Source organism: Triticum aestivum, chromosome 5A, assembly GCF_018294505.1.
Source record: "Triticum aestivum cultivar Chinese Spring chromosome 5A, IWGSC CS RefSeq v2.1, whole genome shotgun sequence".
Classification (NCBI taxonomy): domain Eukaryota; kingdom Viridiplantae; phylum Streptophyta; class Magnoliopsida; order Poales; family Poaceae; genus Triticum; species Triticum aestivum.
In genome coordinates this window covers 63,408,343-63,428,030 of record NC_057806.1, presented here as the reverse complement: position 1 = coordinate 63,428,030, position 19,688 = coordinate 63,408,343, and the positions used below count along the sequence as shown (strand labels likewise).

The window sequence follows — 19,688 nt, the reverse complement described above, 5'->3', positions numbered from 1 at the left end:
AGAATGTACGGCCGTCTTTGTAGCGGACGTGGGAGTGGGAAGCATAAGGGATGAAGCCGGGGGTAACATGTCGGATGCGATCATACCAGCACTAAAGCACCGGATCCCAGCAGAACTCCGAAGTTAAGCGTGCTTGGGCGAGAGTAGTACTAGGATGGGTGACCTCCTGGCAAGTCCTCGTGTTGCATTCCCTTTTTTAATTATTTTTGTACGTACGTGAGGAACAGAACGCACGTGCGTGATATATATTAAGCCTGTCATCATATTTTTGACATTTGCGATATTTTTTAGCTCGGAGCTCATTAGTCACGCGTCTAGGGAGAGTTAGGGCACGAAAAGCGCGTTCTGAAAGGGGTGTAAAATACGTGTTGCTGCGGTATAGAGGGAAGGGTGGAAATCGTGGTAAACTCGTCTTCGTAGTTGAGCGAGAGAGTAAGTAGTATAGGGCATTATCCATTAGTAGGCGACGGTTGTAATGGTAGTAAGAATGTACGGCCGTCTTTGTAGCGGACGTGGGAGTGGGAAGCATAAGGGATGAAGCCAGGGGTAACATGTTGGATGCGATCATACCAGCACTAAAGCACCGGATCCCATCAGAACTCCAAAGTTAAGCGTGCCTGGGCGAGAGTAGTACTAGGATGGGTGACCTCCTGGGAAGTCATGGTGCTGCATTCCCTTTTTTATTTATCTTTGTACGTACGTGAGGAACAGAACGCACGTGCGTGATATATATTAAGCCTGTCATCATATTTTTGACATTTGCGATATGTTTTAGCTCGGAGCTCATTAGTCATGCGTCTAGGGAGAGTTGGGGCACGAAAAGCGCGTTCTGAAAGGGGTGTAAAATACGTGTTGCTGCGGTATAGACGGAGGGGTGGAAATCGTGGTAAACTCGTCTTCGTAGTTGAGCGAGAGAGTAAGTAGTATAGGGCATTATCCATTAGTAGGCGACGGTTGTAATGGTAGTAAGAATGTACGGCCGTCTTTGTAGCGGACGTGGGAGTGGGAAGCATAAGGGATGAAGCCGGGGGTAACATGTCGGATGCGATCATACCAGCACTAAAGCATCGGATCCCATCAGAACTCCGAAGTTAAGCGTGCTTGGGCGAGAGTAGCACTAGGATGGGTGACCTCCTAGGAAGTTCTCGTGTTGCATTCCCTTTTTAATTATTATTTTTGCCCCCCGTGAGAAAAAGAACGCACGTGCGCGATATATATTAAGCCTATCATCATATTTTTGACATTTGCGATATGTTTTAGCTCGGAGCTCATTAGTCACGCGTCTAGGGATAGTTGGGGCGCGAAAAGCGCGTTCTGAAAGGGGTGTAAAATACGTGTTGCTGCGGTATAGAGGGAGGGGTGGAAATCGTGGTAAACTCGTCTTCGTAGTTGAGCGAGAGAGTAAGTAGTATAGGGCATTATCCATTAGTAGGCGACGGTTGTAATGGTAGTAAGAATGTACGGCCGTCTTTGTAGCGGACGTGGGAGTGGGAAGCATAAGGGATGAAGCCGGGGGAACATGTCGGATGCGATCATACCAGCACTAAAGCACCGGATCCCATCAGAAGTCCGAAGTTAAGCGTGCTTGGGCGAGAGTAGTACTAGGATGGGTGACCTCCTGGGAAGTCCTCGTGTTGCATTCCCTTTTTTAATTATTTTTGTACGTACGTGAGGAACAGAACGCACGTGCGTGATATATATTAAGCCTGTCATCATATTTTTGACATTTGCGATATGTTTTAGCTCGGAGCTCATTAGTCACGCGTCTAGGGAGAGTTGGGGCGCGAAAATCGCGTTCTGAAAGGGGTGTAAAATACGTGTTGCCGCGGTATAGAGGGAGGGGTGGAAATCGTGGTAAACTCGTCTTCGTAGTTGAGCGAGAGAGTAAGTAGTATAGGGCATTATCCATTAGTAGGCGACGGTTGTAATGGTAGTAAGAATGTACGGCCGTCTTTGTAGCGGACGTGGGAGTGGGAAGCATAAGGGATGAAGCCGGGGGTAACATGTCGGATGCGATCATACCAGCACTAAAGCACCGGATCCCATCAGAACTCCGAAGTTAAGCGTGCTTGGGCGAGAGTAGTACTAGGATGGGTGACCTCCTGGGAAGTCCTCGTGTTGCATTCCCTTTTTTAATTATTTTTGTACGTACGTGAGGAACAGAACGCACGTGCGTGATATATATTAAGCCTGTCATCATATTTTTGACATTTGCGATATGTTTTAGCTCGGAGCTCATTAGTCACGCGTCTAGGGAGAGTTGGGGCGCGAAAAGCGCGTTCTGAAAGGGATGTAAAATACGTGTTGCTGCGGTATAGAGGGAGGGGTGGAAATCGTAGTAAACTCGTCTTCGTAGTTGAGCGAGAGAGTAAGTAGTATAGGGCATTATCTATTAGTAGGCGACGGTTGTAATGGTATTAAGAATGTACGGCCGTCTTTGTAGCGGACGTGGGAGTGGGAAGCATAAGGGATGAAGCCGGGGGTAACATGTCGGATGCGATCATACCAGCACTAAAGCATCGGATCCCATCAGAACTCCGAAGTTAAGCGTGCGTGGGCGAGAGTAGTACTAGGATGGGTGACCTCCTGGGAAGTCCTCGTGTTGCATTCCCTTTTTTAAATTGTTTTTGTACGTACGTGAGGAACAGAACGCACGTGCGTGATATATATTAAGCCTGTCATCATATTTTTGACATTTGCGATATGTTTTAGCTCGGAGCTCATTAGTCACGCGTCTAGGGAGAGTTGGGGCGCGAAAAGCGCGTTCTGAAAGGGGTGTAAAATACGTGTTGCTGCGGTATAGAGGGAGGGGTGGAAATCGTGGTAAACTCGTCTTCGTAGTTGAGCGAGAGAGTAAGTAGTATAGGGCATTATCCATTAGTAGGCGACGGTTATAATGGTAGTAAGAATGTACGGCCGTCTTTGTAGCGGACGTGGGAGTGGGAAGCATATGGGATGAAGCCAGGGGTAACATGTCGGATGCGATCATACCAGCACTAAAGCACCGGATCCCATCAGAACTCCGAAGTTAAGCGTGCTTGGGCGAGAGTAGTACTAGGATGGGTGACCTCCTGGCAAGTCCTCGTGTTGCATTCCCTTTTTTAATTATTTTTGTACGTACGTGAGGAACAGAACGCACGTGCGTGATATATATTAAGCCTGTCATCATATTTTTGACATTTGCGATATGTTTTAGCTCGGAGCTCATTAGTCACGTGTCTAGGGAGAGTTGGGGCGTGAAAAGCGCGTTCTGAAAGGGGTGTAAAATACGTGTTGCTGCGGTATAGAGGAGGGGTGGAAATCGTGGTAAACTCGTCTTCGTAGTTGAGCGAGAGAGTAAGTAGTATAGGGCATTATCCATTAGTAGGCGACGGTTATAATGGTAGTAAGAATGTACGGCCGTCTTTGTAGCGGACGTGGGAGTGGGAAGCATAAGGGATGAAGCCAGGGGTAACATGTCGGATGCGATCATACCAGCACTAAAGCACCGGATCCCATCAGAACTCCAAAGTTAAGTGTGCTTGGGCGAGAGTAGTACTAGGATGGGTGACCTCCTGGGAAGTCCTGGTGCTGCATTCCCTTTTTATTTATTTTTGTACGTACGTCAGGAACAGAACGCACGTGCGTGATATATATTAAGCCTGTCATCATATTTTTGACATTTGCGATATGTTTTAGCTCGGAGCTCATTAGTCACGCGTCTAGGGAGAGTTGGGGCGCGAAAAGCGCGTTCTGAAAGGGGTGTAAAATACGTGTTGCTGCGGTATAGACGGAGGGGTGGAAATCGTGGTAAACTCGTCTTCGTAGTTGAGCGAGAGAGTAAGTAGTATAGGGCATTATCCATTAGTAGGCGACGGTTGTAATGGTAGTAAGAATGTACGTCCGTCTTTGTAGCGGACGTGGGAGTGGGAAGCATAAGGGATGAAGCCGGGGGTAACATGTCGGATGCGATCATACCAGCACTAAAGCATCGGATCCCATCAGAACTCCGAAGTTAAGCATGCTTGGGCGAGAGTAGCACTAGGATGGGTGACCTCCTGGGAAGTCCTCGTGTTGCATTCCCTTTTTAATTATTTTTTTTGCCCCCCGTGAGAAAAAGAACGCACGTGCGCGATATATATTAAGCCTGTCATCATATTTTTGACATTTGCGATATGTTTTAGCTCGGAGCTCATTAGTCACGCATCTAGGGATAGTTGGGGCGCGAAAAGCGTGTTCTGAAAGGGGTGTAAAATACGTGTTGCTGCGGTATAGACGGAGGGGTGGAAATCGTGGTAAACTCGTCTTCGTAGTTGAGCGAGAGAGTAAGTAGTATAGGGCATTATCCATTAGTACGCGACGGTTGTAATGGTAGTAAGAATGTACACCCGTCTTTGTAGCGGACGTGGGAGTGGGAAGCAGAAGGGATGAAGCTGAGGGTAACATGTCTGATGCGATCATACCAGCATTAAAGCATCGGATCCCATCAGAACTCCAAAGTTAAGCATGCTTGGGCAAGAGTAGTACTAGGATGGGTGACCTCCTGGGATGTCCTCGTGCTGCATTCCCTTTTTAATTATTTTTTTGCGCCCCATGAGAAACAGAACGCACGTGCGCGATATATATTAAGCCCGTCATCATATTTTTGACATTTGCGATATGTTTTAGCTCGGAGCTCATTAGTCACGCGTCTAAGGAGACTTGGGCGCGAAAAGCGCGTTCTGAACGGGGTGTAAAATACGTGTTGCTGCGGTATAAAGGGAGGGGTGGAAATCGTGGTAAACTCGTCTTCGTAGTTGAGCGAGAGAGTAAGTAGTACAGGGCATTATCCATTATTAGGCGACGGTTGTAATGGTAGTAAGAATGTACGGCCGTCTTTGTAGCGGACGTGGGAGTGGGAAGAATAAGGGATGAAGCCGGGGGTAACATGTCGGATGCGATCATACCATCACTAAAGCACCGGATCCCATCAGAACTCCAAAGTTAAGTGTGCTTGGGAGAGAGTAGTACTAGGATGGGTGACCTCCTGGGAAGTCCTGGTGCTGCATTCCCTTTTTAATTAATTTTTTGTCGCCCCGTGAGAAACAGAACACACGTGCGTGATATATATTAAGCCTGTCATCATATTTTTGACATTTGCGATATGTTTTAGCTCGGAGCTCATTAGTCACGCGTCTAGGGAGAGTTGGGGCGCGAAAAGTGCGTTCTGAAAGGGGTGTAAAATACGTGTTGCTTCGGTATAGAGGGAGGGGTGGAAATCGTGGTAAACTCGTCTTCGTAGTTGAGCGAGAGAGTAAGTAGTATAGGGCATTATCCATTAGTAGGCGACGGTTGTAATGGTAGTAAGAATGTAGGGCCGTCTTTGTAGCGGACGTGGGAGTGGGAAGCATAAGAGATGAAGCTGGGGGTAACATGTCGGAGGCGATCATACCAGCACTAAAGCACCGGATCCCATCAGAACTCCAAAGTTAAGCCTGCTTGGGCGAGAGTAGTACTAGGATGGGTGACCTCCTGGGAAGTCCTCGTGTTGCATTCCCTTTTTTAATTATTTTTGTACGTATGTGAGGAACAGAACGCACGTGCGTGATATATATTAAGCCCGTCATCATATTTTTGACATTTGCGATATGTTTTAGCTCGGAGCTCATTAGTCACGCGTCTAGGGAGAGTTGGGGCGCGAAAAGCGCGTTCTGAAAGGGGTGTAAAATACGTGTTGCTGCGGTATAGAGGGAGGGGTGGAAATCGTGGTAAACTCGTCTTCGTAGTTGAGCGAGAGAGTAAGTAGTATAGGGCATTATCCATTAGTAGGCGACGGTTGTAATGGTAGTAAGAATGTACAGCCGTGTTTGTAGCGGACGTGGGAGTGGGAAGCATAAGGGATGAAGCCGGTGGTAACATGTCGGATGCGATCATACCAGCACTAAAGCACCGGATCCCATCAGAACTCCGAAGATAAGCGTGCTTGGGCGAGAGTAGTACTAGGATGGGTGACCTCCTGGGAAGTCCTCGTGTTGCATTCCCTTTTTTAATTATTTTTGTACGTACGTGAGGAACAGAATGCACGTGCGTGATATATATTAAGCCTGTCATCATAATTTTGACATTTGCGATATGTTTTAGCTCGGAGCTTATTAGTCACGCGTCTAGGGAGAGTTGGGGCGCGAAAAGCGCGTTCTGGAAGGGGTGTAAAATACGTGTTGCTGCGGTATAGAGGGAGGGGTGGAAATCGTGGTAAACTCGTCTTCGTAGTTGAGCGAGAGAGTAAGTAGTATAGGGCATTATCCATTAGTAGGCGACGGTTGTAATGGTAGTAAGAATGTACGGCCGTCTTTGTAGCGGATGTGGTAGTGGGACGCATAAGGGATGAAGTCGGGGGTAACATGTCCTATGCGATCATACCAGCACTAAAGCACCGGATCCCATCAGAACTCCGAAGTTAAGCGTGCTTGGGCGAGAGTAGTACTAGGATGGGTGACTTCCTGGGAAGTCCTCGTGTTGCATTCCCTTTTTTAATTATTTTTGTACGTACGTGAGGAACAGAACGCACGTGCGTGATATATATTAAGCCTGTCATCATATTTTTGACATTTGCGATATGTTTTAGCTCGGGCTCATTAGTCACGCGTCTAGGGAGAGTTGGGGCGCGAAAAGCGCGTTCTCAAAGGGGTGTAAAATACGTGTTGCTGCGGTATAGAGGGAGGGGTGGAAATCGTGGTAAACTCGTCTTCGTAGTTGAGCGAGAGAGTAAGTAGTATAGGGCATTATCCATTAGTAGGCGACGGTTGTAATGGTAGTAAGAATGTACGGCCGTCTTTGTAGCGGACGTGGGAGTGGGAAGCATAAGGGATGAAGCCGGGGGTAACATGTCGGATGCGATCATAACAGCACTAAAGCACCGGATCCCATCAGAACTCCGAAGTTAAGCGTGCTTGGGCGAGAGTAGTACTAGGATGGGTGACCTCCTGGGAAGTCCTCGTGTTGCATTCCCTTTTTTAATTATTTTTGTACGTACGTGAGGAACAGAACGCACGTGCGTGATATATATTAAGCCTGTCATCATATTTTTGACATTTGCGATATGTTTTAGCTCGGAGCTCATTAGTCACGCGTCTAGGGAGAGTTGGGGCGCGAAAAGCGCGTTCTGAAAGGGGTGTAAAATACGTGTTGCTGCGGTATAGAGGGAGGGGTGGAAATCGTGGTAAACTCGTCTTCGTAGTTGAGCGAGAGAGTAAGTTGTATAGGGCATTATCCATTAGTAGGCGACGGTTGTAATGGTAGTAAGAATGTACGGCCGTCTTTGTAGCGGACGTGGGAGTGGGAAGCATAAGGGATGAAGCCGGGGGTAACATGTTGGATGCGATCATACCAGCACTAAAGCACCGGATCCCATCAGAACTCCGAAGATAAGCGTGCTTGGGCGAGAGTAGTACTAGGATGGGTGACCTCCTGGGAAGTCCTCGTGTTGCATTCCCTTTTTTAATTATTTTTGTACGTACGTGAGGAACAGAACGCACGTGCGTGATATATATTAAGCCTGTCATCATATTTTTGACATTTGCGATATGTTTTAGCTCGGAGCTCATTAGTCACGCGTCTAGGGAGAGTTGGGGCACGAAAAGCGCGTTCTGAAAGGGGTGTGAAATACGTGTTGCTGCGGTATAGAGGGAAGGGTGGAAATCGTGGTAAAATCGTCTTCGTAGTTGAGCGAGAGAGTAAGTAGTATAGGGCATTATCCATTAGTAGGCGACGGTTGTAATGGTAGAAAGAATGTACGGCCGTCTTTGTAGCGGACGTGGGAGTGGGAAGCATAAGGGATGAAGCCGGGGGTAACATGTCGGATGCGATCATACCAGCACTAAAGCACCGGATCCCATCAGAACTCCGAAGTTAAGCGTGCCTGGGCGAGAGCAGTACTAGGATGGGTGACCTCCTAGGAAGTCCTCGTGTTGCATTCCCTTTTTTAATTATTTTTGTACGTACGTGAGGAACAGAACGCACGTGCGTGATATATATTAAGCCTGTCATCATATTTTTGACATTTGCGATATGTTTTAGCTCGGGCTCATTAGTCACGCGTCTAGGGAGAGTTGGGGCGCGAAAAGCGCGTTCTCAAAGGGGTGTAAAATACGTGTTGCTGCGGTATAGAGGGAGGGGTGGAAATCGTGGTAAACTCGTCTTCGTAGTTGAGCGAGAGAGTAAGTAGTATAGGGCATTATCCATTAGTAGGCGACGGTTGTAATGGTAGTAAGAATGTACGGCCGTCTTTGTAGCGGATGTGGTAGTGGGAAGCATAAGGGATGAAGCCGGGGGTAACATGTCGGATGCGATCATACCAGCACTAAAGCACCGGATCCCATCAGAACTCCGAAGTTAAGCATGCTTGGGCGAGAGTAGTACTAGGATGGGTGACCTCCTGGGAAGTCCTCGTGTTGCATTCCCTTTTTTAATTATTTTTGTACGTACGTGAGGAACAGAACGCACGTGCGTGATATATATTAAGCCTGTCATCATATTTTTGACATTTGCGATATGTTTTAGCTCGGGCTCATTAGTCACGCGTCTAGGGAGAGTTGGGGCGCGAAAAGCGCGTTCTCAAAGGGGTGTAAAATACGTGTTGCTGCGGTATAGAGGGAAGGGTGGAAATCGTGGTAAACTCGTCTTCGTAGTTGAGCGAGAGAGTAAGTAGTATAGGGCATTATCCATTAGTAGGCGACGGTTGTAATGGTAGTAAGAATGTACGGCCGTCTTTGTAGCGGACGTGGGAGTGGGAAGCATAAGGGATGAAGCCGGGGGTAACATGTTGGATGCGATCATACCAGCACTAAAGCACCGGATCCCATCAGAACTCTGAAGTGAAGCGTGCTTGGGCGAGAGTAGTACTAGGATGGGTGACCTCCTGGCAAGTCCTCGTGTTGCATTCCCTTTTTTAATTATTTTTGTACGTATGTGAGGAACAGAACGCACGTGCGTGATATATATTAAGCCTGTCATCATATTTTTGACATTTGCGATATGTTTTAGCTCGGAGCTCATTAGTCACGCGTCTAGGGACAGTTGGGGCACGAAAAGCGCGTTCTGAAAGGGGTGTGAAATACGTGTTGCTGCGGTATAGAGGGAAGGGTGGAAATCGTGGTAAACTCGTCTTCGTAGTTGAGCGAGAGAGTAAGTAGTATAGGGCATTATCCATTAGTAGGCGACGGTTGTTATGGTAGAAAGAATGTACGGCCGTCTTTGTAGCGGACGTGGGAGTGGGAAGCATAAGGGATGAAGCCGGGGGTAACATGTCGGATGCGATCATACCAGCACTAAAGCACCGGATCCCATCAGAACTCCGAAGTTAAGCGTGCCTGGGCGAGAGTAGTACTAGGATGGGTGACCTCCTAGGAAGTCCTCGTGTTGCATTCCCTTTTTTATTTATTTTTGTACGTACATGAGGAACAGAACACACGTGCGTGATATATATTAAGCCTGTCATCATATTTTTGACATTTGCGATATGTTTTAGCTCGGAGCTCATTAGTCACGCGTCTAGGGAGAGTTGGGGCGCGAAAAGCGCGTTCTGAAAGTGGTGTAAAATACGTGTTGCTGCGGTATAGAGGGAGGGGTGGAAATCGTGGTAAACTCGTCTTCGTAGTTGAGCGAGAGAGTAAGTAGTATAGGGCATTATCCATTAGTAGGCGACGGTTGTAATGGTAGTAAGAATGTACACCCGTCTTTGTAGCGGACGTGGGAGTGGGAAGCAGAAGGGATGAAGCCGAGGGTAACATGTCCGATGCGATCATACCAGCATTAAAGCATCGGGTCCCATCAGAACTCCAAAGTTAAGCATGCTTGGGCAAGAGTAGTACTAGGATGGGTGACCTCCTTGGATGTCCTCGTGCTGCATTCCCTTTTTAATTATTTTTTTGCGCCCCATGAGAAACAGAACGCACGTGCGCGAGATATATTAAGCCCGTCATCATATTTTTGACATTTGTGATATGTTTTAGCTCGGAGCTCATTAGTCACGCGTCTAGGGAGAGTTGGGCGCGAAAAGCGCGTTCTGAAAGTGGTGTAAAATAGGTGTTGCGGCGGTATAAAGGGAGGGGTGGAAATCGTGGTAAACTCGTCTTCGTAGTTGAGCGAGAGAGTAAGTAGTATAGGGCATTATCCATTATTAGGCGACGGTTGTAATGGTAGTAAGAATGTACGGCCGTCTTTGTAGCAGACGTGGGAGTGGGAAGAATAAGGGATGAAGCCGGGGGTAACATGTCGGATGCGATCATACCATCACTAAAGCACCGGATCCCATCAGAACTCCAAAGTTAAGCGTGCTTGGGAGAGAGTAGTACTAGGATGGGTGACCTCCTGGGAAGTCCTGCTGCTGCATTCCCTTTTTAATTATTTTTTTGTCGCCCCGTGAGAAACAGAACACACGTGCGTGATATATATTAAGCATGTCATCATATTTTTGACATTTGCGATATGTTTTAGCTCGGATCTCATTAGTCACGCGTCTAGGGAGAGTTGGGGCGCGAAAAGCGCGTTCTGGAAGGGGTGTAAAATACATGTTGCTGCGGTATAGAGGGAGGGGTGGAAATCGTGGTAAACTCGTCTTCGTAGTTGAGCGAGAGAGTAAGTAGTATAGGGCATTATCCATTAGTAGGCGACGGTTGTAATGGTAGTAAGAATGTACGGCCGTCTTTGTAGCGGACGTGGTAGTGGGAAGCATAAGGGATGAAGCCGGGGGTAACATGTCGGATGCGATCATACCAGCACTAAAGCACCGGATCCCATCAGAACTCCGAAGTTAAGCATGCTTGGGCGAGAGTAGTACTAGGATGGGTGACCTCCTGGGAAGTCCTCGTGTTGCATTCCCTTTTTTAATTATTTTTGTACGTACGTGAGGAACAGAACGCACGTGCGTGATATATATTAAGCCTGTCATCATATTTTTGACATTTGCGATATGTTTTAGCTCGGGCTCATTAGTCACGCGTCTAGGGAGAGTTGGGGCGCGAAAAGCGCGTTCTCAAAGGGGTGTAAAATACGTGTTGCTGCGGTATAGAGGGAAGGGTGGAAATCGTGGTAAACTCGTCTTCGTAGTTGAGCGAGAGAGTAAGTAGTATAGGGCATTATCCATTAGTAGGCGACGGTTGTAATGGTAGTAAGAATGTACGGCCGTCTTTGTAGCGGACGTCGGAGTGGGAAGCATAAGGGATGAAGCCGGGGGTAACATGTCGGATGCGATCAGACCAGCACTAAAGCACCGGATCCCATCAGAACTCCGAAGTTAAGCGTGCTTGGGCGAGAGTAGTACTAGGATGGGTGACCTCCTGGGAAGTCCTCGTGTTGCATTCCCTTTTTTAATTATTTTTGTACGTACGTGAGGAACAGAACGCACGTGCGTGATATATATTAAGCCTGTCATCATATTTTTGACATTTGCGATATGTTTTAGCTCGGAGCTCATTAGTCACGCGTCTAGGGAGAGTTGGGGCGCGAAAAGCGCGTTCTGAAAGGGGTGTAAAATACGTGTTGCTGCGGTATAGAGGGAGGGGTGGAAATCGTGGTAAACTCGTCTTCGTAGTTGAGCGAGAGAGTAAGTAGTATAGGGCATTATCCATTAGCAGGCGACGGTTATAATGGTAGTAAGAATGTACGGCCGTCTTTGTAGCGGACGTGGGAGTGGGAAGCATAAGGGATGAAGCCGGGGGTAACATGTTGGATGCGATCATACCAGCACTAAAGCACCGGATCCCATCAGATCTCCGAAGTGAAGCGTGCTTGGGCGAGAGTAGTACTAGGATGGGTGACCTCCTGGCAAGTCCTCGTGTTGCATTCCCTTTTTTAATTATTTTTGTACGTACGTGAGGAACAGAACGCACGTGCGTGATATATATTAAGCCTGTCATCATATTTTTGACATTTGCGATATGTTTTAGCTCGGAGCTCATTAGTCACGCGTCTAGGGAGAGTTGGGGCACGAAAAGCGCGTTCTGAAAGGGGTGTGAAATACGTGTTGCTGTGGTATAGAGGGAGGGGTGGAAATCGTCGTAAACTCGTCTTCGTAGTTGAGCGAGAGAGTAAGTAGTATAGGGCATTATCCATTAGTAGGCGACGGTTGTAATGGTAGTAAGAATGTACAGCCGTGTTTGTAGTGGACGTGGGAGTGGGAAGCATAAGGGATGAAGCCGAGGGTAACATGTCTGATGCGATCATACTAGCATTAAAGCATCGGATCCCATCAGAACTCCAAAGTTAAGCGTGCTTGGGCGAGAGTAGTACTAGGATGGGTGACCTCCTGGGAAGTCCTCGTGCTGCATTCCCTTTTTAATTATTTTTTTGCGCCCCATGAGAAACAGAATGCACGTGTGCGATATATATTAAGCCCGTCATCATATTTTTGACATTTGCAATATGTTTTAGCTCAGAGCTCATTAGTCACGCGTCTAGGGAGAGTTGGGGCGCGAAAAGCGCGTTCTGAAAGGGGTGTAAAATACGTGTTGCTGCGAAAAAGAGGGAGGGGTGGAAATCGTGGTAAACCCGTCCTCGTAGTTGAGCGAGAGAGTAAGTAGTATAGGGCATTATCCATTATTAGGCGACGGTCGTAATGGTAGTAAGAATGTACGGCCGTCTTTGTAGCGGACGTGGGAGTGGGAAGACTAAGGGATGAAGCCGGGGGTAACATGTCGGATGCAATCATACCATCACTAAAGCACCGGATCCCATGAGAACTTCGAAGTTACGCGTGCTTGGTCGATAGTAGTACTAGGATGAGTGACCTCCTGCGAAGTCCTCGTGTTGCATTCCCTTTTTAATTATTTTTGCACGTACGTGAGGAACAGAACGCACGTGCGTGATATATATTAAGCATGTCATCATATTTTTGACATTTGCGATATGTTTTAGCTCGGAGCTCATTAGTCACGCGTCTAGGGAGAGTTGGGGCGCGAAAAGCGCATTCTGAAAGGGTGTAAAATACGTGTTGCTGCGGTATAGACGGAGGGGTGGAAATCGTGGTAAACTCGTCTTCGTAGTTGAGCGAGAGAGTAAGTAGTATAGGGCATTATCCATTAGTAGGCGACGGTTGTAATGGTAGTAAGAATGTACGGCCGCTTTGTAGCGGACGTGGGAGTGGGAAGCATAAGGGATGAAGCCGGGGGTAACATGTCGGATGCGATCATACCAGCACTAAAGCATCGGATCCCATCAGAACTCCGAAGTTAAGCGTGCTTGGGAGAGAGTAGCACTAGGATTGGTGACCTCCTAGGAAGTCCTCGTGTTGCATTCCCTTTTTAATTATTTATTTTGCCCCCCGTGAGAAAAAGAACGCACGTGCGCGATATATATTAAGCCTGTCATCATATTTTTGACATTTGCGATATGTTTTAGCTCGGAGCTCATTAGTCACGCGTCTAGGGATAGTTGGGGCGCGAAAAGCGCGTTCTGAAAGGGGTGTAAAATACGTGTTGCTCTGGTATAGAGGGAGGGGTGGAAATCGTGGTAAACTCGTCTTCGTAGTTGAGCGAGAGAGTAAGTAGTATAGGGCATTATCCATTAGTAGGCGACGGTTGTAATGGTAGTAAGAATGTACACCCGTCTTTGTAACGGCCGTGGGAGTGGGAAGCAGAAGGGATGAAGCCGAGGGTAACATGTCCGATGCGATCATACCAGCATTAAAGCATCGGATCCCATCAGAACTCCAAAGTTAAGCATGCTTGGGCAAGAGTAGTACTAGGATGGGTGACCTCCTGGGATGTCCTCGTGCTGCATTCCCTTTTTAATTATTTTTTTGCGCCCCATGAGAAACAGAACGCACGTGCGCGAGATATATTAAGCCCGTCATCATATTTTTGACATTTGCGATATGTTTTAGCTCGGAGCTCATTAGTCACGCGTCTAGGGAGAGTTGGGCGCGAAAAGCGCGTTCTGAAAGGGGTGTAAAATACGTGTTGCTGCGGTATAAAGGCAGGGGTGGAAATCGTGGTAAACTCGTCTTCGTAGTTGAGCGAGAGAGTAAGTAGTATAGGGCATTATCCATTATTAGGCGACGGTTGTAATGGTAGTAAGAATGTACGGCCGTCTTTGTAGCGGACGTGGGAGTGGGAAGAATAAGGGATGAAGCCGGGGGTAACATGTCAGATGCGATCATACCATCACTAAAGCACCGGATCCCATCAGAACTCCAAAGTTAAGCATGCTTGGGAGAGAGTAGTACTAGGATGGGTGACCTCCTGGGAAGTCCTGGTGCTGCATTCCCTTTTTAGTTATTTTTTTGTCGCCCCGTGAGAAACAGAACACACGTGCGTGATATATATTAAGCATGTCATCATATTTTTGACATTTGCGATATGTTTTAGCTCGGAGCTCATTAGTCACGCGTCTAGGGAGAGTTGGGGCGCGAAATGCGCGTTCTGAAAGGGGTGTAAAATACGTGTTGCTGCGGTATAGAGGGAGGGGTGGAAATCGTGGTAAACTCGTCTTCGTAGTTGAGCGAGAGAGTAAGTAGTATAGGGCATTATCCATTAGTAGGCGACGGTTGTAATGGTAGTAAGAATGTACGGCCGTCTTCGTAGCGGACGTGGGAGTGGGAAGCATAAGAGATGAAGCTGGGGGTAACATGTCGGATGCGATCATACCAGCACTAAAGCACCGGATCCCATCAGAACTCCGAAGTTAAGCCTGCTTGGGCGAGAGTAGTACTAGGATGGGTGACCTCCTGGGAAGTCCTCGTGTTGCATTCCCTTTTTTAATTGTTTTTGTACGTATGTGAGGAACAGAACGCACGTGCGTAATATATATTAAGCCCGTGATCATATTTTTGACATTTGCGATATGTTTTAGCTCGGAGCTCATTAGTCACGCGTCTAGGGAGAGTTGGGGCGCGAAAAGCACGTTCTGAAAGGGGTGTAAAATACGTGTTGCTGCGGTATAGAGGGAGGGCTGGAAATCGTGGTAAACTCGTCTTCGTAGTTGAACGAGAGAGTAAGTAGTATAGGGCAGTATCCATTAGTAGGCGACGGTTGTAATGGTAGTAAGAATGTACAGCCGTGTTTGTAGCAGACGTGGGAGTGGGAAGCATAAGGGATGAAGCCGGGGGTAACATGTCGGATGCGATCATACCAGCACTAAAGCACCGGATCCCATCAGAACTCCGAAGATAAGCGTGCTTGGGCGAGAGTAGTACTAGGATGGGTGACCTCTAGGGAAGTCCTCGTGTTGCATTCCCTTTTTTAATTATTTTTGTACGTACGTGAGGAACAGAATGCACGTGCGTGATATATATTAAGCATGTCATCATAATTTTGACATCGATATGTTTTAGCTCGGAGCTCATTAGTCACGCGTCTAGGGAGAGTTGGGGCGCGAAAAGCGCGTTCTGGAAGGGGTGTAAAATACGTGTTGCTGCGGTATAGAGGGAGGGGTGGAAATCGTGGTAAACTCGTCTTCGTAGTTGAGCGAGAGAGTAAGTAGTATAGGGCATTATCCATTAGTAGGCGACGGTTGTAATGGTAGTAAGAATGTACGGCCGTCTTTGTAGCGGATGTGGTAGTGGGAAGCATAAGGGATGAAGCCGGGGGTAACATGTCGGATGCGATCATACCAGCACTAAAGCATCGGATCCCATCAAAACTCCGAAGTTAAGCGTGCTTGGGCAAGAGTAGTACTCGGATGGGTGACCTCCTGGGAAGTCCTCGTGTTGCATTCCCTTTTTTAATTATTTTTGTACGTACGTGAGGAACAGAACGCACGTGCGTGATATATATTAAGCCTGTCATCATATTTTTGACATTTGCGATATGTTTTAGCTCGGGCTCATTAGTCACGCGTCTAGGGAGAGTTGGGGCGCGAAAAGCGCGTTCTGAAAGGGGTGTAAAATACGTGTTGCTGCGGTATAGAGGGAGGGGTGGAAATCGTGGTAAACTCGTCTTCGTAGTTGAGCGAGAGAGTAAGTAGTATAGGGCATTATCCATTAGTAGGCGACGGTTGTAATGGTAGTAAGAATGTACGGCCGTCTTTGTAGCGGACGTGGGAGTGGGAAGCATAAGGGATGAAGCCGGGGGTAACATGTCGGATGCGATCATACCAGCACTAAAGCACCGGATCCCATCAGAACTCCGAAGTTAAGCGTGCTTGGGCGAGAGCAGTACTAGGATGGGTGACCTCCTGGGAAGTCCTCGTGTTGCATTCCCTTTTTTAATTATTTTTGTACGTACGTGAGGAACAGAACGCACGTGCGTGATATATATTAAGCCTGTCATCATACATTTGCGATATGTTTTAGCTCGGAGCTCATTAGTCACGCGTCTAGGGAGAGTTGGGGCGCGAAAAGCGCGTTCTAAAAGGGTGTAAAATACGTGTTGCTGCTGTATAGAGGGAGGGGTGGAAATCGTGGTAAACTCGTCTTCGTAGTTGAGCGAGAGAGTAAGTAGTATAGGGCATTATCCATTAGTAGGCGACGGTTATAATGGTAGTAAGAATGTACGGCCGTCTTTGTAGCGGACGTGGGAGTGGGAAGCATAAGGGATGAAGCCGGGGGTAACATGTTGGATGCGATCATACCAGCACTAAAGCACCGGATCCCATCAGAACTCCGAAGTGAAGCGTGCTTGGGCGAGAGTAGTACTAGGATGGGTGACCTCCTGGCAAGTCCTCGTGTTGCATTCCCTTTTTTAATTATTTTTGTGCGTACGTGAGGAACAGAATGCACGTGCGTGATATATATTAAGCCTGTAATCATATTTTTGACATTTGCGATATGTTTTAGCTCGGAGCTCATTAGTCACGCGTCTAGGGAGAGTTGGGGCACGAAAAGCGCGTTCTGAAAGGGGTGTGAAATACGTGTTGCTGCGGTATAGAGGGAAGGGTGGAAATCGTGGTAAACTCGTCTTCGTAGTTGAGCGAGAGAGTAAGTAGTATAGGGCATTATCCATTAGTAGGCGACGGTTGTAACGGTAGTAAGAATGTACGGCCGTCTTTGTAGCGGACGTGGGAGTGGGAAGCATAAGGGACGAAGCCGGGGGTAACATGTCGGATGCGATCATACAAGCACTAAAGCACCGGATCCCATCAGAACTCTGAAGTTAAGCGTGCCTGGGCGAGAGTAGTACTAGGATGGGTGACCTCCTATGAAGTCCTCGTGTTGCATTCCCTTTTTTATCCCTTTTTTATTTATTTTTGTACGTACGTGAGGAACAGAACGCACGTGCGTGATATATATTAAGCCTGTCATCATATTTTTGACATTTGCGATATGTTTTAGCTCGGAGCTCATTAGTCACGCGTCTAGGGAGAGTTGGGGCGCGAAAAGCGCGTTCTGAAAGTGGTGTAAAATACGTGTTGCTGCGGTATAGAGGGAGGGGTGGAAATCGTGGTAAACTCGTCTTCGTAGTTGAGCGAGAGAGTAAGTAGTATAGGGCATTATCCATTAGTAGGAGACGGTTGTAATGGTAGTAAGAATGTACGACCGTCTTTGTAGCGGACATGGGACTGTGAAGCATAAGGTATGAAGCCGGGGGTAACATGTCGGATGCGATCATACCAGCACTAAAGCACCGGATCCCATCAGAACTCCGAAGTTAAGCATGCTTGGGCGAGAGTAGCACTAGGATGGGTGACCTCCTGGGAAGTCCTCGTGTTGCATTCCCTTTTTAATTATTTTTTTGCGCCCCGTGAGAAAAAGAACGCACGTGCGCGATATATATTAAGCCTGTCATCATATTTTTGACATTTGCGATATGTTTTAGCTCAGAGCTCATTAGTCACGCGTCTAGGGAGAGTTGGGGCGCGAAAAGCGCGTTCTGAAAGGGGTGTAAAATACGTGTTGCTGTGGTATAGAGGGAGGGGTGGAAATCGTCGTAAACTCGTCTTCGTAGTTGAGCGAGAGAGTAAGTAGTATAGGGCATTATCCATTAGTAGGCGACGGTTCTAATGGTAGTAAGAATGTGCAGCCGTGTTTGTAGCGGACGTGGGAGTGGGAAGCATAAGGGATGAAGCCGAGGGTAACATGTCTGATGCGATCATACCAGCATTAAAGCATCGGATCCCATCAAAACTCCAAAGTTAAGCGTGCTTGGGCGAGAGTAGTACTAGGATGGGTGACCTCCTGGGAAGTGCTCGTGCTGCATTCCCTTTTTAATTATTTTTTTGCGCCCCATGAGAAACAGAACGCACGTGTGCGATATATATTAAGCCCGTCATCATATTTTTGACATTTGTGATATGTTTTAGCTCGGAGCTCATTAGTCACGCGTCTAGGGAGAGTTGGGGCACGAAAAGCACGTTCTGAAAGGGGTGTAAAATACGTGTTGCTGCGAAAAAGAGGGAGGGGTGGAAATCGTGGTAAACTCGTCCTCGTAGTTCAACGAGAGAGTAAGTAGTATAGGGCATTATCCATTATTAGGCGACGGTCGTAATGGTAGTAAGAATGTACGGCCGTCTTTGTAGCGGACGTGGGAGTGGGAAGAATAAGGGATGAAGCCGGGGGTAACATGTCGGATGCGATCATACCATCACTAAAGCACCGGATCCCATGAGAACTTCGAAGTTAAGCGTGCTTGGTCGAGAGTAGTACTAGGATGGGTGACCTCCTGCGAAGTCCTCGTGTTGCATTCCCTTTTTAATTATTTTTGTACGTACGTGAGGAACAGAACGCACGTGTGTGATATATATTAAGCCTGTCATCATATTTTTGATATTTGCGATATGTTTTAGCTCGGAGCTCATTAGTCACGCGTCTAGGGAGAGTTGGGGCGCGAAAAGCGCGTTTTGAAAGGGTGTAAAATACGTGTTGCTGCGGTATAGAGGGAGGGGTGGAAATCGTGGTAAACTCGTCTTCGTAGTTGAGCGAGAGAGTAAGTAGTATAGGGCATTATCCATTAGTAGGCGACGGTTGTAATGGTAGTAAGAATGTACAACAGTCTTTGTAGCGGACGTGGGAGTGGGAAGCATAAGGGACGAAGCCGAGGGTAACATGTTGGATGCGATCATACCAGCACTAAAGCACCGGATCCCATCAGAACTTCGAAGTTAAGCATGCTTGGGAGAGAGTAGTACTAGGATGGGTGACCTCCTGGGAAGTCCTGGTGCTGCATTCCCGTTTTAATTATTTTTTTGCGCCCCGTGAGAAACAGAACACACGTGCGTGATATATATTAAGCCTGTCATCATATTTTTGACATTTGCGATATGTTTTAGCTCGGAGCTCATTAGTCACGCGTCTAGGGAGAGTTGGGGCGCGAAAAGCGCGTTCTGAAAGGGGTGTAAAATACGTGTTGCTGCGGTATAGAGGGAGGGGTGGAAATCATGGTAAACTCGTCTTCGTAGTTGAGCGAGAGAGTAAGTAGTATAGGGCATTATCCATTAGTAGGCGACGGTTGTAATGCTAGTAAGAATGTACGGCCGTCTTTGTAGCGGACGTGGGAGTGGGAAGCATAAGAGATGAAGCCGGGGGTAACATGTCGGATGCGATCATACCAGCACTAAAGCACCGGATCCCATCAGAACTCCGAAGTTAAGCCTGCTTGGGCGAGAGTAGTACTAGGATGGGTGACCTCCTGGGAAGTCCTAATGTTGCATTCCCTTTTTTAATTATTTTTGTACGTACGTGAGGAACAGAACGCACGTGCGTGATATATATTAAGCCCGTCATCATATTTTTGACATTTGTGATATGTTTTAGCTCGGAGCTCATTAGTCACGCGTCTAGGGAGAGTTGGGGCGCGAAA

The 19,688-nt window shown here is 47.5% G+C and overlaps 40 non-coding genes and 1 pseudogene across 40 annotated transcripts; all 41 read left to right on the top strand.

Annotated features, from left to right (window-relative positions):
• Positions 1-72: 72 nt before the first annotated feature.
• LOC123108721 (5S ribosomal RNA) lies at positions 73-191 on the top strand. Its single transcript, XR_006452048.1, has one exon. It is a non-coding gene; the product is annotated as a 5S ribosomal RNA (ribosomal RNA).
• Positions 192-556: 365 nt separating this feature from the next.
• LOC123108807 (5S ribosomal RNA) lies at positions 557-675 on the top strand. The gene has a single exon (XR_006452137.1). It is a non-coding gene; the product is annotated as a 5S ribosomal RNA (ribosomal RNA).
• A 365-nt stretch (positions 676-1,040) lies between these two features.
• On the top strand, positions 1,041-1,159 carry LOC123108723 (5S ribosomal RNA). The gene has a single exon (XR_006452050.1). It is a non-coding gene; the product is annotated as a 5S ribosomal RNA (ribosomal RNA).
• Positions 1,160-1,524: 365 nt separating this feature from the next.
• LOC123109689 (5S ribosomal RNA) lies at positions 1,525-1,643 on the top strand. Its single transcript, XR_006452932.1, has one exon. It is a non-coding gene; the product is annotated as a 5S ribosomal RNA (ribosomal RNA).
• Positions 1,644-2,008: 365 nt separating this feature from the next.
• LOC123109461 (5S ribosomal RNA) lies at positions 2,009-2,127 on the top strand. Its single transcript, XR_006452688.1, has one exon. It is a non-coding gene; the product is annotated as a 5S ribosomal RNA (ribosomal RNA).
• Positions 2,128-2,492: 365 nt separating this feature from the next.
• LOC123109719 (5S ribosomal RNA) lies at positions 2,493-2,611 on the top strand. Its single transcript, XR_006452960.1, has one exon. It is a non-coding gene; the product is annotated as a 5S ribosomal RNA (ribosomal RNA).
• A 366-nt stretch (positions 2,612-2,977) lies between these two features.
• On the top strand, positions 2,978-3,096 carry LOC123109747 (5S ribosomal RNA). The gene has a single exon (XR_006452986.1). It is a non-coding gene; the product is annotated as a 5S ribosomal RNA (ribosomal RNA).
• Positions 3,097-3,460: 364 nt separating this feature from the next.
• LOC123108759 (5S ribosomal RNA) lies at positions 3,461-3,579 on the top strand. Its single transcript, XR_006452084.1, has one exon. It is a non-coding gene; the product is annotated as a 5S ribosomal RNA (ribosomal RNA).
• Positions 3,580-3,943: 364 nt separating this feature from the next.
• Positions 3,944-4,062, top strand: LOC123108780 (5S ribosomal RNA). Its single transcript, XR_006452105.1, has one exon. It is a non-coding gene; the product is annotated as a 5S ribosomal RNA (ribosomal RNA).
• Positions 4,063-4,428: 366 nt separating this feature from the next.
• Positions 4,429-4,547, top strand: LOC123108959 (5S ribosomal RNA). The gene has a single exon (XR_006452302.1). It is a non-coding gene; the product is annotated as a 5S ribosomal RNA (ribosomal RNA).
• Positions 4,548-4,911: 364 nt separating this feature from the next.
• On the top strand, positions 4,912-5,030 carry LOC123108985 (5S ribosomal RNA). The gene has a single exon (XR_006452327.1). It is a non-coding gene; the product is annotated as a 5S ribosomal RNA (ribosomal RNA).
• Positions 5,031-5,396: 366 nt separating this feature from the next.
• Positions 5,397-5,515, top strand: LOC123108735 (5S ribosomal RNA). Its single transcript, XR_006452061.1, has one exon. It is a non-coding gene; the product is annotated as a 5S ribosomal RNA (ribosomal RNA).
• Positions 5,516-5,880: 365 nt separating this feature from the next.
• LOC123109518 (5S ribosomal RNA) lies at positions 5,881-5,999 on the top strand. The gene has a single exon (XR_006452745.1). It is a non-coding gene; the product is annotated as a 5S ribosomal RNA (ribosomal RNA).
• Positions 6,000-6,364: 365 nt separating this feature from the next.
• On the top strand, positions 6,365-6,483 carry LOC123109844 (5S ribosomal RNA). Its single transcript, XR_006453088.1, has one exon. It is a non-coding gene; the product is annotated as a 5S ribosomal RNA (ribosomal RNA).
• Positions 6,484-6,847: 364 nt separating this feature from the next.
• LOC123109700 (5S ribosomal RNA) lies at positions 6,848-6,966 on the top strand. Its single transcript, XR_006452942.1, has one exon. It is a non-coding gene; the product is annotated as a 5S ribosomal RNA (ribosomal RNA).
• A 365-nt stretch (positions 6,967-7,331) lies between these two features.
• LOC123109517 (5S ribosomal RNA) lies at positions 7,332-7,450 on the top strand. Its single transcript, XR_006452744.1, has one exon. It is a non-coding gene; the product is annotated as a 5S ribosomal RNA (ribosomal RNA).
• A 365-nt stretch (positions 7,451-7,815) lies between these two features.
• On the top strand, positions 7,816-7,934 carry LOC123109683 (5S ribosomal RNA). Its single transcript, XR_006452926.1, has one exon. It is a non-coding gene; the product is annotated as a 5S ribosomal RNA (ribosomal RNA).
• Positions 7,935-8,298: 364 nt separating this feature from the next.
• On the top strand, positions 8,299-8,417 carry LOC123109576 (5S ribosomal RNA). Its single transcript, XR_006452809.1, has one exon. It is a non-coding gene; the product is annotated as a 5S ribosomal RNA (ribosomal RNA).
• Positions 8,418-8,781: 364 nt separating this feature from the next.
• LOC123108725 (5S ribosomal RNA) lies at positions 8,782-8,900 on the top strand. The gene has a single exon (XR_006452052.1). It is a non-coding gene; the product is annotated as a 5S ribosomal RNA (ribosomal RNA).
• Positions 8,901-9,265: 365 nt separating this feature from the next.
• LOC123109545 (5S ribosomal RNA) lies at positions 9,266-9,384 on the top strand. The gene has a single exon (XR_006452773.1). It is a non-coding gene; the product is annotated as a 5S ribosomal RNA (ribosomal RNA).
• Positions 9,385-9,749: 365 nt separating this feature from the next.
• On the top strand, positions 9,750-9,868 carry LOC123109017 (5S ribosomal RNA). Its single transcript, XR_006452357.1, has one exon. It is a non-coding gene; the product is annotated as a 5S ribosomal RNA (ribosomal RNA).
• Positions 9,869-10,232: 364 nt separating this feature from the next.
• Positions 10,233-10,351, top strand: LOC123108967 (5S ribosomal RNA). Its single transcript, XR_006452310.1, has one exon. It is a non-coding gene; the product is annotated as a 5S ribosomal RNA (ribosomal RNA).
• Positions 10,352-10,717: 366 nt separating this feature from the next.
• On the top strand, positions 10,718-10,836 carry LOC123109575 (5S ribosomal RNA). The gene has a single exon (XR_006452808.1). It is a non-coding gene; the product is annotated as a 5S ribosomal RNA (ribosomal RNA).
• A 364-nt stretch (positions 10,837-11,200) lies between these two features.
• Positions 11,201-11,319, top strand: LOC123109530 (5S ribosomal RNA). The gene has a single exon (XR_006452757.1). It is a non-coding gene; the product is annotated as a 5S ribosomal RNA (ribosomal RNA).
• Positions 11,320-11,684: 365 nt separating this feature from the next.
• LOC123108681 (5S ribosomal RNA) lies at positions 11,685-11,803 on the top strand. Its single transcript, XR_006452007.1, has one exon. It is a non-coding gene; the product is annotated as a 5S ribosomal RNA (ribosomal RNA).
• Positions 11,804-12,168: 365 nt separating this feature from the next.
• Positions 12,169-12,287, top strand: LOC123108854 (5S ribosomal RNA). The gene has a single exon (XR_006452192.1). It is a non-coding gene; the product is annotated as a 5S ribosomal RNA (ribosomal RNA).
• A 365-nt stretch (positions 12,288-12,652) lies between these two features.
• LOC123109038 (uncharacterized) lies at positions 12,653-12,771 on the top strand (annotated as a pseudogene).
• Positions 12,772-13,133: 362 nt separating this feature from the next.
• LOC123108986 (5S ribosomal RNA) lies at positions 13,134-13,252 on the top strand. The gene has a single exon (XR_006452328.1). It is a non-coding gene; the product is annotated as a 5S ribosomal RNA (ribosomal RNA).
• Positions 13,253-13,618: 366 nt separating this feature from the next.
• LOC123108975 (5S ribosomal RNA) lies at positions 13,619-13,737 on the top strand. Its single transcript, XR_006452318.1, has one exon. It is a non-coding gene; the product is annotated as a 5S ribosomal RNA (ribosomal RNA).
• Positions 13,738-14,101: 364 nt separating this feature from the next.
• Positions 14,102-14,220, top strand: LOC123109021 (5S ribosomal RNA). Its single transcript, XR_006452360.1, has one exon. It is a non-coding gene; the product is annotated as a 5S ribosomal RNA (ribosomal RNA).
• A 366-nt stretch (positions 14,221-14,586) lies between these two features.
• Positions 14,587-14,705, top strand: LOC123109651 (5S ribosomal RNA). The gene has a single exon (XR_006452888.1). It is a non-coding gene; the product is annotated as a 5S ribosomal RNA (ribosomal RNA).
• A 365-nt stretch (positions 14,706-15,070) lies between these two features.
• On the top strand, positions 15,071-15,189 carry LOC123109737 (5S ribosomal RNA). The gene has a single exon (XR_006452977.1). It is a non-coding gene; the product is annotated as a 5S ribosomal RNA (ribosomal RNA).
• A 362-nt stretch (positions 15,190-15,551) lies between these two features.
• LOC123108789 (5S ribosomal RNA) lies at positions 15,552-15,670 on the top strand. Its single transcript, XR_006452115.1, has one exon. It is a non-coding gene; the product is annotated as a 5S ribosomal RNA (ribosomal RNA).
• A 364-nt stretch (positions 15,671-16,034) lies between these two features.
• Positions 16,035-16,153, top strand: LOC123109450 (5S ribosomal RNA). Its single transcript, XR_006452677.1, has one exon. It is a non-coding gene; the product is annotated as a 5S ribosomal RNA (ribosomal RNA).
• A 357-nt stretch (positions 16,154-16,510) lies between these two features.
• Positions 16,511-16,629, top strand: LOC123109859 (5S ribosomal RNA). The gene has a single exon (XR_006453102.1). It is a non-coding gene; the product is annotated as a 5S ribosomal RNA (ribosomal RNA).
• Positions 16,630-16,994: 365 nt separating this feature from the next.
• LOC123108805 (5S ribosomal RNA) lies at positions 16,995-17,113 on the top strand. Its single transcript, XR_006452134.1, has one exon. It is a non-coding gene; the product is annotated as a 5S ribosomal RNA (ribosomal RNA).
• Positions 17,114-17,489: 376 nt separating this feature from the next.
• LOC123108688 (5S ribosomal RNA) lies at positions 17,490-17,608 on the top strand. The gene has a single exon (XR_006452013.1). It is a non-coding gene; the product is annotated as a 5S ribosomal RNA (ribosomal RNA).
• A 365-nt stretch (positions 17,609-17,973) lies between these two features.
• LOC123108949 (5S ribosomal RNA) lies at positions 17,974-18,092 on the top strand. The gene has a single exon (XR_006452293.1). It is a non-coding gene; the product is annotated as a 5S ribosomal RNA (ribosomal RNA).
• A 365-nt stretch (positions 18,093-18,457) lies between these two features.
• LOC123108888 (5S ribosomal RNA) lies at positions 18,458-18,576 on the top strand. The gene has a single exon (XR_006452230.1). It is a non-coding gene; the product is annotated as a 5S ribosomal RNA (ribosomal RNA).
• A 363-nt stretch (positions 18,577-18,939) lies between these two features.
• Positions 18,940-19,058, top strand: LOC123108951 (5S ribosomal RNA). The gene has a single exon (XR_006452294.1). It is a non-coding gene; the product is annotated as a 5S ribosomal RNA (ribosomal RNA).
• Positions 19,059-19,423: 365 nt separating this feature from the next.
• Positions 19,424-19,542, top strand: LOC123108795 (5S ribosomal RNA). Its single transcript, XR_006452122.1, has one exon. It is a non-coding gene; the product is annotated as a 5S ribosomal RNA (ribosomal RNA).
• Positions 19,543-19,688: the final 146 nt, after the last annotated feature.